The sequence below is a fragment of the Pyrus communis genome, chromosome 7, assembly GCF_041283825.1.
Source record: "Pyrus communis isolate YQ-2024b chromosome 7, ASM4128382v1, whole genome shotgun sequence".
In the NCBI taxonomy this organism is placed as follows: Eukaryota; Viridiplantae; Streptophyta; class Magnoliopsida; order Rosales; family Rosaceae; genus Pyrus; species Pyrus communis.
In genome coordinates this window covers 12,214,451-12,221,828 of record NC_142571.1, presented here as the reverse complement: position 1 = coordinate 12,221,828, position 7,378 = coordinate 12,214,451, and the positions used below count along the sequence as shown (strand labels likewise).

At 36.5% G+C, this 7,378-nt stretch overlaps 2 pseudogenes across 1 annotated transcript; one reads left to right on the top strand and one right to left on the bottom strand.

The window, feature by feature from the left end:
- Positions 1 to 1,674: 1,674 nt before the first annotated feature.
- Positions 1,675 to 3,720, bottom strand: LOC137735505 (4-hydroxy-tetrahydrodipicolinate synthase 2, chloroplastic-like; annotated as a pseudogene). The gene is made up of 3 exons (XR_015963911.1): positions 3,297 to 3,720; positions 3,009 to 3,093; positions 1,675 to 2,675 (listed from the first exon to the last, which is right to left on the bottom strand). The product of XR_015963911.1 is annotated as a 4-hydroxy-tetrahydrodipicolinate synthase 2, chloroplastic-like (transcript).
- Positions 3,721 to 5,539: 1,819 nt separating this feature from the next.
- On the top strand, positions 5,540 to 5,657 carry LOC137735776 (5S ribosomal RNA; annotated as a pseudogene).
- Positions 5,658 to 7,378: the final 1,721 nt, after the last annotated feature.

Sequence of the window (7,378 nt, the reverse complement as noted above, 5' to 3'; positions counted from 1 at the left end):
TTCACGAGACATATTCAAGATGATATTCCTTGGTGTATGCTTTTCGCAAACGATATAGTGCTGATTGGAAGCACATGAGGGAGTAAATGCGAAACTTAACCTTTGGGGGGGGGGGGAGTGTTAATCTAAAGATCTTCGCCTAAGTAGGTCAAAGACAGTATATTGAGTGCAAGTTTAGTGGGAACGGAGGTTCAAATGAGTTAGGGGTAAGGATTGGAGATCGGGAGGTACCAAAGAGCAAATGCTTTCGCTATCTTGGATCTATCTGCAAAAGAACGAAGAATTGGATGGAGACCTCAACCATAGAATACAAGTTGAATGGATGAACTGGAGGAGTGCACTGGGTGCGTTGTGTGACCATCGTATGCCACTAAAGCTCAAGGGAGGGAAAATTTTTTAGAACAACAATAAGGCTAGGAATGCTTTATGGCACAAAATGTTGGGCGGTCAAGCATCAACACGTACATGAGTTTAGCGGAGATAAGAATGCTTCGTTAGATGTGTTGGCACATGAGAAAGGATAGGATTAGGAACAAGGATAACCGAGGTAAAGTAAGAGTAGCCGAAATTGAAGATGAGATGAGAGAAAATCGGTTAAGGTTGACAGACGCTTCTATTAGAAGATGCAATTACAAGACAGAGGCTCAGGGCCAAAGGGGGAGAGGAAGACCTAGGAAGACTTGGAAAGCGACCCTAAGAAAGGACTTGGAGTACTTGGATCTAATAGAAGACTTAGCACAAAACCTAGTGCAATGGCGTTCTAGGATTCATATAGATGACTCCACTTAGTGGGATAAGGCTTTTGTTGTTGTTGTTGTTGGTGTTGTTATGGTCTACACTACTCATTAGTACGAAAAATAGGCGGTCATGATTGAATTGAAATTTTTTTTTTTTCAACTGCCAGTCTAATGAATAAAAAGCACAGTAATCCGGACTACTAAAGACAAACCTTACAAGAATTTTGCAGAGTGAGTTAACAAACTAAGCCCTACTTTCCCGCCATTTTGAATCATATAGGCTGTGGCTGCTATGTCACCTGATGGATACTGTACAATGATATTGGAATCCCAAGTAAACCCAAGGATAATGGTCTTCTGTTCTCTTTTGTCTCACTTGAGGGTAAGGATGCTTCCAACCTTACGCTGGTCTCACCCCGCTCAAAAACTGCCTTAATCAGTTAGCCTTCCGAAGTTTTTGTCCTTCTTAATTTTTACCTTTGAGATCTATATATGCTTCCTTCTATTCACTGCCTTATAACCATCTGCAACTTTCATCATCAATAGTAATGTTTTGCATTTGGATGGAGGAATTTGATACAATGGATTCAAGTTTGACAAGAAGGCTAAATTTGGTATATAAACTAGAAAACGCTAGTTCGAACGTATTTGAAATAACTATACGCGAGGAATATTATTTGAAATCCATTTGTTTTCTTTCTTTTCCTTATTTAAATCTTGGCAATACACGAACGGAAATGGCTCAAACCTACAACTTGAGTCACAAAGCTCCTGCCAAAGTATATGCGATAAACACAGTGGTGAATTGGCCTAATGGTTAGGGTCTTCTCTTCAACCCACCATGTCCAAGAAGCAATCTCTCCCCCTCTCCTAGTGTAGATTAGTGTAGAGTATGGCTTATAATAAAAAATAAAAATAAATAAATAAACAAAAAGTGTGATAAACAAAGAACCAATTCTTATTGAGACATAGAACCACTTCATATAATAACAGCCCCAAAAGTATTCATGTCTGTAATTTAAAGCTTAACAACCACCAAACAAAACATCACTTGCAAACTCTTTTGGAAAAAGACTCAGCATCCCCAATAAAAAGTCCTAGACAAGAAAACTACCTTAATATCAACTGACTAAGACGAACTCATCATCATCGAGACCTTGGATGTCATGTTCTCCGACAAAATTCTCCCGCCTAATTTGCTTAACCAAATTCACAAACTCTACCCTCTTCGCAAGAGGACGAGGTACATATGGCAGCCGGAAGACCAGCCTCACAACCCCAGGTTAGGCAAGTGCTGTGTGTTAAGCCGATGAGATTTGGCACTTGGAAAAGATACTTAATCAGAGGCATCCATCTTTGCATTTAGAGACAGGGTTTTCCCTCGAACATGAGTTGTCGCATTAAACTTGGGACCAAGTTACTCGTAACAGATATGACTACAGTAGCTCCATGGTTCCACCTAGAATAATGGTACTCATCATCCTTCTTGCTCCATACAACAATTTTCCTCCCAGTATATTCTGGAACCCGATAATTTCCACTCCTTGATACTTGCGAAGTTAGGACTTTGTGCCAACATGTGAACCACGAGTGGAGGGATATCTTGGCCGGTTAGTGATGGCACATTGTAAACAATTGTGAGTCCCATAGATAACAGAGTATCGAGGTGCGAAACCAATCCCTCTGATGACATTTCTTACTACCTTAATCAATCCACCATAGCAGTTGACAGTGTGGCCAATGAGCATTATGCGCTCATCCCAGGCTCATTAATTGGCCTTCACCAGTTGTGCCACCAACAATCACACTTTTGACTCCATTTTCAATTTGCATATTGACCAAAGCATCATATGTTTCAAGACCAAATCTGCCATCTGGGAGATATGGGGTTTGATGGCTGTTATCAACCTAAGTGACCTTATGTTGTCCACCCATGTCCTGAAAATATATATTTGCTCTAAGCATCATATCAACCATGGTACCAAAACAACAGAAAACACGGTAACTGAACGTCTTTAATAGTGGACCAAAAGAGCCCTTTTTTTTATATAGATTTCAGGTATAGCAAATAAAGTACGTACGAGAACTATAACATAAGATTTTACTCAAAAACCCGAAACAGAGGAGTAATAATCATTTCTCATGAAATCTAATAGACTAATTATATTGAACTTTTCATGCATTTTGTTCTTGTAATCCTATACAATCTAACAAAAAAATAAAACCATCAAAGATTCTTATCAACCCAGATTAACATGAATGAAAAATTACCTGTTTTTAACTTCAAAACTACGCATTGGCAGATGAAAATTGGGATTTACAGCTGCTCTTGGACACCTCCATTTTGCATTCCTATCATCAACCAAAAAAAAAATTATGAAAATTAATAATTAATTATCAATTTTGTACACTCTGCTTTTCTTCATCCCACAAAATTAATTAATTATGATCTAATTTAATAACTAAAATATGTACAACAAGTTGAAAAAAATAAAAAAAAAAAAAAAAAAAAAAAAACCTAGTGGATCTAACAACTAAAAAATCATTAAGAAATTAAACTCTTGTAGTTGTCGCTAAGATGGCGACGCGGAAGCTGGAGATCAGAATCACTCAAGCACGCGCTACAGCTTTTCAACGTAGCCATTATAAACCCGATTGAGATCGTTCACGGACCCGACCGGGAAGATAGCTCGAATTCGAAGGCGCGAAGTTCTATTAGGAGAAGAGGACACGATGACAAAGTTGAAATTTCAGTGAATACGGGTGGCGTTAATGGTAATGGAAATAGTCGTGAGAATCGCGGTGGTGGAGGAAGGAGTTTGGGGAAGGGAGAAGCGGAGAAGCGGAGGGTGGCGGAGGTCCGGTTGGATTAGTGGGCCATGTATTCGGGTACGGGTCGACAACCAGAAAATGGAGGCTGCGGGAGTGTTTATCTTTGTGTGGGAGGACGATTCTTATTCTCGTTCCCTTCCCTCCGTCTTCTCATCTTACATATTATTTTTTATCTTATTACTTTTATAAAAAAATCAACAAAAAATTAAAATTAGATATCTAATTTTAGACTTTTGTAGACTTTCATTTATGCTTTTTGAGTTTTTTATTAAGCTTTTGAAACATTTAATTAAGATACTCAAACTTGAACTACTTCAGATTAATTGAAATTAATTTACATTTAAATATCTGCTATATATTTTAAATAATTTCAACTATATTTAAGTTTAAAAATTTAAACTTTTCAAATCTAAATGTAGACCCATGCCAAATGGAAACATGCCAATATTAAATGAAAACGTACCAACCCCGAATTAAAACGTACCCAATTATGAACTATATTAAAATGAACATTCATCTTTTTGGAATGTTTAAAAATATGTTTGATTCATACACAATGCGCTCGACAGTCTTGTTTTTTGGTAGATAAGTCTTTGGAACAACTTTTAGTTGATCGGAGATAAATCCTTATTAATAATAACCATAATCATATAATTTTGAATTAACAAAAAATGCTATTGTCCGTTGATTAATGACTCTTTCTATAAAAAAAAATAATTAATTAAAATAATTTAAACTTTTACATTGTTAACAACTCTTTCTATAAAAAAAATAATTAATTAAGGTAATTTTTCATTATTAGGACAAAAAGTAATAAAACTTATATTTTAAAAAACAAATGTACCAAAAATTCAAACGTACCAAAAACTAAATGTACCAAAAATTCAAATGTACTAAAAATTCAAATGTACCAAGAAGCCAAATGGACAAAAAATTCAAATGTACCAATTAACTAAATGTACCATTATAATTAAACGTATTGACATAACCAAACGTACCTAACAACAAGTTTTGTTACATTCTATTTAATTTACTAAAATAAATATTTTAATAAAAAATAAAATAAAAAGCCTTAAATCATTATAATAAGAGATGCATAAAAATAGGAAGAAAAAAGGGAATGCTAACGTGAATAGACTTCTAATGAAATAAAATAAAGTATCCAAATTGTAGGGAAAATGTTTAATCAAATTTGCAAAAGGAATAGATGTTTAGTCTATGACATTTAAAAACGAGGCATCTATATCAAAACGTCCCAAAAATCAATATAAAATGTTGATGTGGCTAAACCGTAACCGTTCAAATAGGAGGGGAATAAAAGAGAGAGAGATTAGGAGGGGAGAGAATCCGTCTTCCTTTGTGTGTGGGTTGTTTATTAAAGTTTTGTACGGTGGTAGTGAGTGTACCATTTACTGACTGGAAGACTGACGCGTGTTTATTTTATTTATTATTTTTTTCTTTTAGTTTCTATCTTTTATTAATTTTATTGTATTTTTTTATATAGATTTATTGTATTTATTTGAGGTTGCTATATGGTCCACTTTATTTTGAGGTTGCTAAATTTGGTCCATTTTATTTTATGAAATTTTATTGTATTTTTTTTTTTTATAGATTTATTGTATTTAGAGTCATAGGGTGTGTCATAGGTTGATGGATGCGATCTTATCAACTCACATGCACTGGATCCCATAAGAATTTCAAAGTTAAGTGAGTTTGGACGAGAGTAGTACTAGGATAGGTCGTGTTGCATCCCCCACCTCCTTTTTATTTTTCATAATAATATTAATTTGACTATCTCGTTTCGGAGTTGCGGGGCTCTTGGGACCCAACGATGGACGACTAATTGAATAATAATATCTAACGGCACTCATGGGAAGAAAGGTCGGGCCGATTTGCACATGCATAAGGTTATGAAGTCATGGGGCGTGGCCAAAGAAATGGTTATATACAATTACGAGTCATGGACTAACCGATGCGATCATACCAACTCACATGCATCGAATCCCATCAGAACTCCAAATTAAGCGAGTTTGGGTCAGAGTAGTACTATGATGGGTGACCTCTTGGGAAGTCCTTGTGTTGCATCCCCCACCTCCTTTTTAGATTTCATTATTCTTTTTACGTATTTTTAGCAGCTTATTTGTGACAGACGTCATTTTTAACTGAGTCCCGTGCTTGGGAGTTGAAAGAAAAAAAATGGAAAAGTCTATTAATTTTGTTTTCCAAACCTTAGCAACTCTCCAAACCAACCAACTTGTCTCCCATAGGACACATTGGAGTACGCTAAAGCTCTTGTGCTGCAGATCACTAGAACTTTTTCTGCCCATACGCGTCGCCAAGCTAACTCTGCAATTCATTGTTTGGCAAGCTTTGTTGTTCAAGTTGATCGTGGCTGGTGTTGGTTCGAGGAACCCCCATACCTTATTGTTGACTAATTAGTAGAAGATCGTCATAGCTAGTTGGGTTGCCCTGCTGTTTGTGTTGGCACTTTTGTGGTTGTCTTGTCTCAGTTTTGAACTGCATTCCTTTCTATAAATGAAAACATGTCGTTACTTTCAAAAAATTTATGCCACTTAATTTCGAGTTAGTTTTGTATGACAATCTGATATTCTGCACTATACTATTTTATGGAAAATAATTTGAATTCGGTTGTAAGCAATAGATACGTTGTCTTGGCCCTTTTGGTCAATTAATGGCACATTTAATAACCGTTACAATTTTTTTTTTTTTTTAACTTACAAAGTAGTTGTTAGTACGTATCACACAAAATTTTAATTTTTAATTTTAAAACCCTAAAAATAGAAAATAAAATTTGACAACAAATAATTATAAAACGGAGCCTAATCTAATCAAATTATTGAAATTATGTTAAACTATTGTGCAATTGCAATTTAATAGTCGTATGATTCCTCTTATAGATAGTCAATCCACGTCTAACACCCAAACAAGCAACCAGATACAATGACAAAGACACATTTTCTTAATTTTGCACCCAAACCGTTAAATCTTTATTTTTATATTTTTAATTAAAAATTTAACGATTAAAAACACTAAAAATATTTACAGTTGAAATTTTTATTTAGGCCATTTAGTACTACGGCCTAGTTGTATTTCTCTGCACTTGTGGATGAGATATCTTTGGATTCTATACTCTATCAAAAAGTGAATTTAAACCACTATATTGCTAACCCCATCCATTCCTTTAGACCATCTCCAACCCTTGGCCTAAAACCTAAAATTTTTAGCCCAAAAAATTTAGGCTTTAACCTAAAAATAGTTTTTCTGCTCCAGCCCTTCTGGTGTCACATCACCGCCCGGGACGGATCACTTTTCGGGCCCGCTCCACCACCGTAGCACGATATTGTCCGCTTTGGGCTTACCATTCCCTCACGGTTTTGTTTTTGGGAACTCACGAGCAACTTCCCTGTGGGCATCATGTGGGCATCATGGGATTGTTCTAGCCCCCCTCTTGCTTAACTTCAAAGTTCCGTAGGAACCTGAAGCCAGTGAGCTCCCAAAAGGCCTTGTGCTAGGTAAGGAAGTGAATATACATATAAGGATCAATCCCCTGGGTGATGTGAGATGTCACAATCCACCCTCCTTAGGGGCCCGACGTCCTTGTCGGCACACACGCCACCAGGGTTAGGCTCTGATACCAAATTGTCACATCTTGGCCTAGGGCGGATCACTTCTCGGGCCCGCTCCACCACCGTAGCACGATATTGTTTGCTTTGGGCTTCCCATTCCCTTACGGTTTTGTTTTTGGGAACTCACGAGCAACTTCCCAGTGGGTCACCCATTATGGGATT